Genomic DNA, 11,053 nt, shown 5'->3' on the forward strand with positions numbered 1-11,053 from the left:
GGAAAGAAGAAAATAAATTTTGAATCCATTTATCTTTTCATAACCCTCAAAGTAAATAAATTAAAATCTTTATTCCATTCTGAGAATTTATTTTGGAAAAGAGATGTTTTAAGAAAACACTGGCAGTAAAACTGAAATTTCTTTTTCATCTTCAATGAGACTTCATTTCATGATTCATTTTGCACAATTCTACTATAAATTGCTCCTTTATTTTCTTTTTAAAACAGGAATTAATACATTTAGACATGGGAAATATAGAAAATTACATTTTATTATATCCTGCTTTCATATACAGAACATTGTGATTTTCTTTTTAATTTCAATGATATTTTACCATCCAAAAGATAAACAGAAATATATTTAAATACAAATGGAAGCAAATAATAAATCTAACAAGGCAAACATTTGCTAATGGGCACATCTTGCATACCAGAGGTCCCATAGCTCTGAGGAATTGCCACCTATACCATACATCATCAATTAGAAAATTTTGAATGTCTTAATTTTTTTCAAATTTAAAAATATATGAAGTCAATATTGCAAAATATTAGGGGTATAGCAGACTGTCTCATTTTTATTAATAAAATGTAATAATATGTTCTATGCATTTGCTCCAAAATTACGAGTCTTCAGCTAAAGACCTTTTGGACACTTGAGGTTGCTTTTTCTGTCATACTCTGAGTGAAAATCGGGTGAAAAAAAGTGAAACTTCAGAGTTGAAATTTCAGCTCATTGTTTATTTGTCTTTGTTTCTCCACTGAGCTAATTAAATTAAGAGTTTGACATTCAAAGCTGGTTTGGGAAAAGAAAGAGGAGGCACAACAAGTTGGGATTTAGCCCAACTTCTAATAAATATGGAAGACAGGTAGTCATCTGAACAGCTTTCGTGATGACTTTCTCTTCATTCACTATGCTTTCAAAAATAGTAAAATGGGTTATTAGGGGAAGGGAAAGAAGAACATCTTATAATTATCTAGCTTAGTGTTTAGGTTAGAGGAATTATACCTATTTGAAGCAAAAATTCAATTCAAAATAATTACATTTCTAAATCCATTAATTTCCAAAAGACATCTTCATTATACTCTTTATTTTCAAGTGGAATTCTACTGCTCTATATTTTTTCTTAATACCTTTATTCCCTACTTTATCCCCCCTCCCAAAAAGCCAGAAATACATTCAAATAAATAATTTAGGGAGCTTTTTATCATGTCATAGTATTATACTTAAATAAATTTGTGCTAAATTTAAAGAAACGTAATATTCGTGAAGCAGTTCATCAAGAGAAGCTACATTTTTTTCTGTCTCTCATTTAGTTTTATAATTTTGGTTGTAATTTTTTAAAAATACTTAATTTAAAAACTAACACGCTTATTTTTTAAATATTCAAATAGTATGGCGGTTTCTTTAAAAATATTTCTATATCTCAGTTTCTATCTCCTCAACTCTGAGTTTGGTATGCATCTTTCCATAACTCTTTTCATAATAAATAGGAACATATCCAAGCATGTGTACACACACACACACACACACACACACACACACACATAAATACACACAGAGATGGGTGTATATTTTCATAAAGGTAATGCTCTATATGTTATTCCATAACTTAAATTTCTTCATTTCTTCTCTTATCCTTCAATCTTAAGCATACTTCTTGTCAGAATAAACAGATTAACTCTGTTCTTCCCAATGGGAGTCAAATGTTCCATTTTATAATTGTACCCTAATTTATTTAACCAAATTTCTATTACTGTGTCAATTGTAGTCTTAGAGGAGTACATAAACATGCTTAAAAATTCAAACCATACAAAATTGTCTAAAACAAAAAATTAAGCCCTCCTTCCCCTCCTCCAAAAGCTAAACAGTTTCAAGCATTTTCCGTGGTTTGATTTTTTTTTTCCTGATGGCTAACATTATAAATTTTAAATAGTATATCTACACAAGTGCCAGTTGATCTGTTCTTGCTGATTTTCAGGGTTTGCTGATCAGTATTTGATTTGTTTGATCAGTGTTTGCTGATTTTCTTTAATTAAAATGAAGAATTTAGCATATTTACAAGTATCTGTTCCTTTCCCCTTAGTCTTCATTTTATTATTTTGTCGATGTTAAATTTTATAACTTTTAATTCTGCTTTGTTTGAGAAATGTTATTAAGTCTTCCTTGATGAGTGTATAAACTGAGTCTAAGAATTCAAGCCCAGTGAAACCACATTTGTTGTATTATGACTGGATATTAGTTATTTACTGCAGAGCCACACGGTGTAAAGGGCCCGTGAGAAGAGAATGCAGCCCTCCAGGGCATGCACACAATTTCCCCAAACATTGAGGTCCAAAAGACTCTTTTTTTAGTTGGTTTTATCTTTCTTAGCTGAATTCTGGTTTACTGGAAAGATGACAAAGTATTACCAGCAACATAGGGGTCTGCTCGGCAGCTCACAAACTGTCGGGCCCAGAGCTAGACCCTTCCATTTTCTGAGCCTTATCCTTCTCATCTGCAGACTGAGAGACAAACTAGTAACGTCTCCACTCTAGCTTTCGCATTTCAGTACTCTGAAGTATTGAATATCCTGTAGGTATTTTGGGTACAATGAAACCACAGCCTGATAAGCAGAGTTCTCCCATCCCTATTTCTAATTCCACTCAACAGATCTTGAGCGATGGCCAGAGACATGTTCTTCTTAATGCCTTCATCATGTTTGGGACCTGGAGATATTTTGGAAATATGAGGCAACCACCTTTAATGGTTGTTTTGGTGTGCTGCAAAAAAGAGCACTCTTGTCAAATCCTAGCATGTGGATTCTTACATGTAAAATTATCATTTACCCCTCCACAATTATCAGAGCTAATATTATGGATAAGGATAAGAGTAAGAATCATATGTTGCAGACTATTTTTTCTGCACTTTTCTACACAGAGCTTAGAATCATTTTTATTTTGCCCTCCCTTCTAATGGTTGTGGCATTAGGATTGGAGACAGAGGTGTTGATTCAAAAAGCTGGATCCTAGCAAACAAAGCAGAAAGTCACATGTAACTCAACGAGGGCCCCTATGCAGTCTTCCAGTCATTCCTGCAGGTTCGAAATCATGCCTGGTGTCTATCCGTCAATGTGATCTCACTGTTCCCTTCCCTCCTTCTTTCCAGGAGGGGCCAACCCAACACTTTGGCCTTATCAGCCTCCGCAGATGCTGCTCTGTGTCTCTTCCTGCCAGTTCTGGCTCAGTGCGGTGTCTCCCAGGCCCACTGACTGTCGGTTGCCATAACGACATCGCGCACACGAGGGAGGCCTGGCGGAGCAGTGGTGGGGCCAGGTGGAGAGGAGGAGGTAGAACAGACAGCTGATCCACACAGCGTCCCAGCCAGGATGACACGGAGGCAGGTGACCATAGGAAGTGAGGCAGGGAAGGATGGGGAGGAAGCGGCAGCCCAGAGCCATGATTGCAAATGAGCAGAGCCTGGCCTCAAGAGAGGGAGGAAGAAGCTGGTGAGAAAAACGGGGAAGGAGAAAATAAAATGAGTAGAAAAACTCTACAAACAAGCATAAGAAAAATGGAAACCCAAAGAGGCATTTCTGCCACTGGAAATATGTCAAACTCAGATATGGTGAACATAGGAAAAGCATCCTTCTCTGTTGCCTACATGTGTTTACATTAATTTGAGGTTTTTGGGGTTTTGTTTTGTTTTCTTTTCCTTGATATGAGATCTTACATTGTCACCCAGGCTGGAGTGCGGTATTGGGATCGCAGCTCACTTCAGCCTAGACCTCCAGGCTCAAGCGATCCTCCTGCCTCAGTCTCCGAACTGGCTGGGACTACAGATGTACACCACTGCACCCAGCTAATTTTTTTACTTTTTGGAGAGATAAGGCCTCACTATGTTACCCAGGTTGTTCTCAAACTCCTGATCTCAAGAGATCCTCCCACTTCAGCCTTCCAAAGTGCTGGGAGGTCATACCTGGCGACTCTATGGCTTTAACATGAAATAAAAATCATTGACTACAGTCTAGCTCAATATGCCAGTCTTGGTTATGATAGACTACTGGTTCAGGCCCTATTTAAATTTGTGAAAAACATCTATGTGTCTTCCTCTTTGAATTGTTATAATAATTTCAATGAGTTGTTGAATATTCAAATGCTTGGTAAATGCTAGAACATTCAACAAATGTAAGAGTCATCATTTTCTCTTGATTATGTCATCATTGATGTTTAACATGCTTCTCTTTTACTCTCCCAGTCTCCTTTGGAAGATTTTCTGTTCTCTTTTTCCCCCCACTAATTATAGAGTATTTGGACACATATGCTTTTCTCATAAGAGCAATTAAAGTTTAACCTGTAAATCTGTAACTAAGCAAGTCCTGATAACTTTCACTTACCTTAATTATTATTACTAGAAATAAAAGTTGGAACCTAATTCAATTTAAATATCCTTATCTATATTCTACCAAAAAATCTCTTTATGTTGTATAACTTTGATGAATTTCTTTTTCTTGGAACCAAGTGTGCTGGAGAAGTATACAAAATAAGGGAAGGAAAAATATATATTGTGCATATGTATATATAAAATCACCACAGCTGAAAGTGACTTTAGAGATCGCCCAGTACAATGCTCTTTCTTTCTTTTTCTTTTTCTTTTCTTTAAAAAAAAAAAAAAAAAAGTCTTGCTCTGTCGCTCAGGCTGGAGTGCAGTGGCGCAATCTTAGCTCACTGAAACCTCCACCTCCCAGGTTCAGGATTCTCTTGCCTCAGCCTCCTGAATAGCTGTGACTACAGGCATGCACCACCACACCTGGCTAGTTTTTAATAGAGACAGGGTTTTACCATGTTGGCCAGACTGATCTCGATCTTCTGACCTCAGGTGATCCACCTGCCTCAGCCTCCCAAAATGCCAGAATTACAGGTGTGAGCCACTGTTCCCAGTCATTTTTAAGGTTTAATTTGTGATCAGTCATCTAGTAAACTTGATGAAATGCAGATACTGATGTGGAAGGGACAAGATTGCAGTTCTAGTAAGTTTTCAGGGGATGCTGATACTTTAAGTCCTTGAGAGGCAAGAATCTATTAGAGTGATATTCAAAGATTTGGCATTAAACACTTTTTAAAAATAAAGTCTGATGAAACAACTAAAAGCGCACCTTCACGCACTAAAGTTGTAGGCGGTGGTGGTGCAGAAGCAGAGACCTAGCTGTCCTTCAACATTCCCTGGAAGACTTTGGGTCATTTTCTAGCCACTTCATTGGGAGTCTGTAGAACATGATATGAAATGCACAAACTAATCTAAACACTTTAATCCTAAAGAGACAAGGACTTGAGAGAGTTAAAATAGCAATAAATATATTCATAATATTTTATATCCAAACACGTACATTTAAATATTCTCATAATATTCTGCTCCCAACACATACATTTAAATACTCTCATGAAGACATTTGTTTTTGCATTATAGAAAACAGTTGCTGCTTTTTAGCATCCAAACCCTAATTAATAGGAAGCCAACCATAAGGTTAAAACTGACAGACAGCACTCCTCTGTGTCTTAGCAGGTAAGCTGAGAGGTAGTGACCTAGGATACACCACCAAAAGCTCATTCTAGACACTTCAGACCTAGAGGGAAGGAAGCAAAAATTAAGAAACAGCTAAACAGCATTCGTGTTGGTGATGTTGGAAGCAGAATCTCAAGAAAGGTGGTTTGAGGGGTTACTGCTCTTCAAGGTCAGTCATAGGAAATGTCTCTAAGGAAGTGACAATTTATCTATTTTTATAATTGTGAAAAATAAAACAGTGACCACCATGAGGTAAGTAAAGAGATGTGCCAAGTAGAGCAAATAGAATATCAAACAGGGAGAGCAGAAGAATTTAAGAGGATTGGAGACAAGGTTTGATACTGGTAAACACACAGGGACAAGGCACCCCGTTGGGGTGTTTGAGCTAGCACAGGTGCCACAGGGGCTGTCTTGGTCTGTTTTGCATTGCCATAAGGGAATACCTGAGGCTGAGTAATTTATAAAGAACAGAGGCGTATTTGACTCACAGTTCTGCAGGCTGTACAGGAAGCATGGAACTGGCATCTGCTTTGGGCAAGGGCTTCAGGAAGCTTCCAATTTAAGCAGAAGGGAAAGGGGAAACAATATGTCACATGGCAAGAGAGGAAGAGAGAAAAAAGGAGTTGCCAGGTTCTTCAACAATCGGTTCTCACAATGAAGTAACAGAGCAAGAACCTAGTCATTACAGGGAGAAGGACAGCAAGCCAATCATGAGAGGTCCATCCACCCCCATAACCCAAACATCTCCCTTGAAGCCTCACCTTCACCACTGGTATCAAATTTCAGCCTGAGATTTAGAGGGGATACATGTCCAAACTACCTCAGGGACTTAAATAACTTGGCACATTACCTTGGATAGTCTCTAAATTCCTTGAAAGCTGGATTTCATCCCCAATCCCAGGCAAAATTTTGCCAGATGTACGGGCTGATACATCTCAACAAACACATATTTGGCATCCATTACACTGTGTCCTTTAGGAACACAGGACAAGTAGAAGTTGACAAGGTGAGGTTGGGACACCAACTGAAAAATCACGAACTTCAAAATCAAAAATAAATGAAAGAAAAAATTCATCCTAAAGTCTCCGTGGCTTTTTGACCATAGCTTGTAATTCTTAGGGTACTGAAACTAGAATTAGGGAGAACTTTGGAATAAGGGTGTATTTCTGTTTCCTTCAAGAAGCTTTCTAAAGCAAAGTAAATATAAAGTGTATCAAATCTGAAATAAAGAAAAATGGTCGCTAATAAAATTTGGTAGATGGTAAAAATCATCTACCAAATTTTAGCTATAATTATTTACTTATTTTTTTTTTTTTTTTTTTTCCTGAGACAGAGTCTCACTCTGTCACCCAGGCTGGAGTACAATGGCATAATCTCAGGTCGCTGCAGTTTCCACCTCTTGGATTCAAGCAATCCTCCTGCCTCAACCTCTGGAATAGCTGAGACTACAGGCACACACCACCATGCTTGGATAATTTTTGGATTTTTAGTAGAGACCGTGTTTTGCCGTGTTGGCCAGGTTGGTCTTGAGCTCCGGACCTCAAGTGATCCACCCACCTTGGCCTCCCAAAGTGCTGGGCTTACACTAGTGAACCACCGTGCCTGGCCATGATTTTTAGTTTTATTTTAATGATTTTATTTTTAAAAACTTTGAGGCTGGGCATGGTACTGACACCTGTAATCCTAACACTTTGGGAGGTCAACACAGTAGAAGGATTGAGCCCAGGACTTCATGAGCACCCTGGACAACATAGTTAGACTCCTTCTCTACAAAAATTTAAAAAATTAGACAGGCACGGTGGGTGGTGTGTGCCTTTAACCCCAGCTACTCAGGAGCTGAGGTGGGAAGATAACTTGAGCCTAGTGATCTGAAGCTGCAATGAACTACGATAGTGCCACTGCACTTCAGCCTGGGAGACAGAGGAAGACTTTGTCTCAAAATAAATGATTTAATTTGGTTTTTTGCTTTCTTGCTATTTTATTTGTATCTTTTCAGATTTCCTTCCTGTGTTTCCAAGTTTTCTTTGTTTCTCTTACTTCTTATAATTTGAAAATTATGCATCCCATTTTTCCAACTAATGGTTAATTTACATTTAAAATACCTTTATATATCTTTATTTAATTCTATCTATATATATATTTATCACTTCAAAAATAAAGTATATGAATTTGAGAATTCCCCCCACACACATAAAACGAAAGATTTTGCAAGCAATTATTCACACTCCTACTCTAAGATTTTGCTGGTGTAATTTGGGACTTCATATCCAGAATATTATCATTTTTAAAACATTTTAAGTTTCTTTTGGAAGAATTACTTAAATTTTTCTCTATTGATTTAAAATTCTTACTATATTAAAAACAGCGATTTAAATATTAACTCTGATTGGTTTTCATTACAACTCTTTTTTTTTAAACACAATCTAGTCTAATCCCAATTGGTTTTAATTACACACCATACTTTCTTTTATTACACATAATCCCTGTAATTTAGTTTTTTAGTTTGAGTCATTCTTCAGTCAGCTGGAATACTTTTTTGAGTTTTTTAAAAAATCTTTTTTTTTTTTTTTTTTTTTTTTGCAGAAGAAGAATGTGGGTAAAAACATTTGGAGTCCTTTCATGTCTATTATTATATCTCTATTGCTCTCAAATATGAATGATAGCCTGCCTGGCTGTAACATTCTTGAGTTTCAATATATTTCTCTCAAGAAATATATTGTGTTATTTTCTCAAGAGCCTTGTGTTATTTTCTCATGTGTATTTTTCAAATTGTAGAGAGTCTGATGTCAACTTGAGTTTTTTCTTTTTATAAACAAATATTTTTCCCTGGCATTTTGTTCTTTAACTTTTCTTTTTTCAATTCAAGACTTTCGTCATCATATTTTTAGATCGGCTATTTTGCCTTGGTTTTAAGTCCCCATACTCCCACACCCCCACCAACCCCCAAGAAAACAATCTTCTGATATTTCTTTGGCAATTGCTTTCCCTATAATTGCTCTGTTTTCTCCTATATGTACCTTTGACTTCTTGGATTTGTCATCAGTGCAACTTATATTTTTGATTGGCACATTTATCTCATTTTTTTTCATCTAAATTCTAGGATAATTTCTCAACCTGGTATATTAATTCTCTGATTTGATCTTCTGTAATATTCAATATATGTTTTCTGCTATCATACCATTAACAAACCTTTGTTAATTATTCATTTCATCTGAAAAGTATTCTTTAGGATGCGTGCCTTGTGCAGAGACACAATAACTCCATGAATCAGGTAAATTTTGGACAATTGTCTCTAATTTCCCCTTGCAGCAGATCTGTTCCATAGATTCGTGGGAGCATTTATTCCTCTGCAAGTTCTCTTCTCTTGAACTACTTGGTATTTCATGTATCTCGTCACATTTATCCATTTGCTTGTCTTGATAGTTATGGACATATTTCCATTTTGTTTTGTCTCTCAGTTCTAAGAGAAGATAACTGTAAAATGCATTGTGCTGTTCTCACACCAAATTAGTGGGAAAAGTGTAGATTTGTTGTCTATTTATTTTGTTGCTTCGGACTTTCTCTTTTCTGTGGCAGAACGGAGTGCTCACTCAGGGAAGTCCAGCCAGGGTAACAGTACCCACTGACACCATTCCAAAGGAGTTATTCACCGTGACTCTTGCTAAAGCCCTTTTCTTTAACTGATGTGACTATATCCATTAGACACTGAAGGAAGCAGTGTATGTTACAAAGCATGATGTTAGCACCACACAGTTCCTGGAAAAGAACACTGCACTCATGCCTCTGTGGACCAACATCGTTGCACTTTCTCAGAATGTCAGTACTGCCCGTTGACTTGTCATGGCTCACCTTTGCCTCCAGCACCCATTGTAAACTTCCTGAAGCCCATGGGGTTTTTCTGTCACCTCAAATTCTTTTTCCCCAGGCAAAGTTTTCTATTAAGTCTGTGGATTCATACATTGGTCAGTACTGCCTCAAATCTGCCTCTACTACATTATGGCTAATAAAGCCCCTCCAAGAATCTGGCATAAAATATTATCCTTCCCTTACCTTTAGTACTATATGGGGTTTTTCTCAAGTTACAAATCCTTTTGATCATCTAAATGATAAATAGATGGGAGAGTTACATAGTAGATGAAGATAGCGATCATTATATGAAATTTGTTTTTCTCGTGTTTCTTTCTTTATTTTGATTTCTTGTTTTCCTTTGCACATTTCTGACAGTAAAGATGAACTAACCCTGTTTTTATAAAGTTGGTTAGTCAACTTCTGAGATTAACTGGAATCCTGAAATCTCTTAAATCTGCTTTGTCCAATAGAACATAGATTTCCATCTATGTTGATGGAAATATTCTTCTGAGCTGTTCAGTTTGGAAACTGCTAGAATCGTGTTGTCCTTGAGCACTTACAATGTAGCTAGTGCACCTAAATAACTTATTTTTAAATTTTATTTAATTTAAATTTAGACAACCTTGTGTGCCTAGTGGTTAGTATAACAGACAGCACAGTCCTAGAAAAACCTCTTTTAAGTTTCAACCATTTTTGAAAACCGAAGTTCCTATGTTTCACCCTGACATATAAAATCATAATGCTGGCTATGTGTTGGGGTGTGGTGGGTCTGCATTTTTAGATAATTATCTCCCTGATTCTTAATATGCATTCTGATGGTCTTGGAGGGTTGATTTGGTACCAGGCATAATGGAAAAGAGGCTGGCTCAGGTTAATGAACTTGTGTTTAACAAGCTTTAATACAAACTCAGAAACAGTGGATTACATACAGTTAAAGAACTTTGACTGGAAAAGGCTGAGCGTGTGTCACCATCCCCCTCCCTTGTGTGAGGTGGACTTTGCCTGTCAATCGCAGTGTAATTTTCTATCCAACCCACAGGCAGAATCCTAAAAAGGTTCCTGACAACCCCTAAGGATCAATCCTACCAAAGAAGCTTATCTGCTATCTGGATCAGGTGTTAACTAACTTTATCTGTATATGTCCAGATAGTACAAAAGTTGGGCATTGTGGGTCGTAAGATCTCTGCTACACCTACTCATTCTCTCATTGGACCTGTCACAGGCAATACTGAAATTAATGGCTGTGGCTGTGTTTTGATAAAATTTTATTTATGGACACTGACATTTGAACTTTATACAATTTTCCCATGTAATCTAAACTCTTCTTTTGATTTTTCTCAATCATTTATTAATGTAAAAACTATTCTTAGCTCTTAGGCCATAAATAAACAGGCATCAAGATAGATTTGGCTGCAGGAGGTAGTTTGCCTATCCTCATTTAAATGATTGCTAAGGTGTCCTCTACTTCCAGTATTTTATGAGTCAAAGATTTTAAACACTAACATTTTTGGAGTAGAACATTAGTATAATATGCTTTTGTTCTTTATGTCTTTTCATACCATGCAATTCAGTACATAAAACACAGATATAATAGTGATAATTCTTGAGATAAAAGCTCTACAACATGAACAGTTAGTATGTGAAGGTATGAAGGCAAATACAGTGA

General features: G+C 36.7%; 1 long non-coding RNA gene across 1 annotated transcript; it reads left to right on the forward strand.

Annotated features, from left to right (window-relative positions):
- Positions 1–3,264: 3,264 nt before the first annotated feature.
- On the forward strand, positions 3,265–10,802 carry LOC116527474. Its single transcript, XR_004258559.1, has 2 exons — positions 3,265–3,379; positions 10,431–10,802. It is a non-coding gene; the product is annotated as an uncharacterized LOC116527474 (long non-coding RNA).
- The last annotated feature ends 251 nt before the right edge of the window (positions 10,803–11,053 follow it).

Source organism: Sapajus apella, unplaced genomic scaffold (assembly GCF_009761245.1).
Source record: "Sapajus apella isolate SASKATOON/1434 unplaced genomic scaffold, GSC_monkey_1.0 scaffold54, whole genome shotgun sequence".
NCBI classification, from domain to species: Eukaryota; Metazoa; Chordata; class Mammalia; order Primates; family Cebidae; genus Sapajus; species Sapajus apella.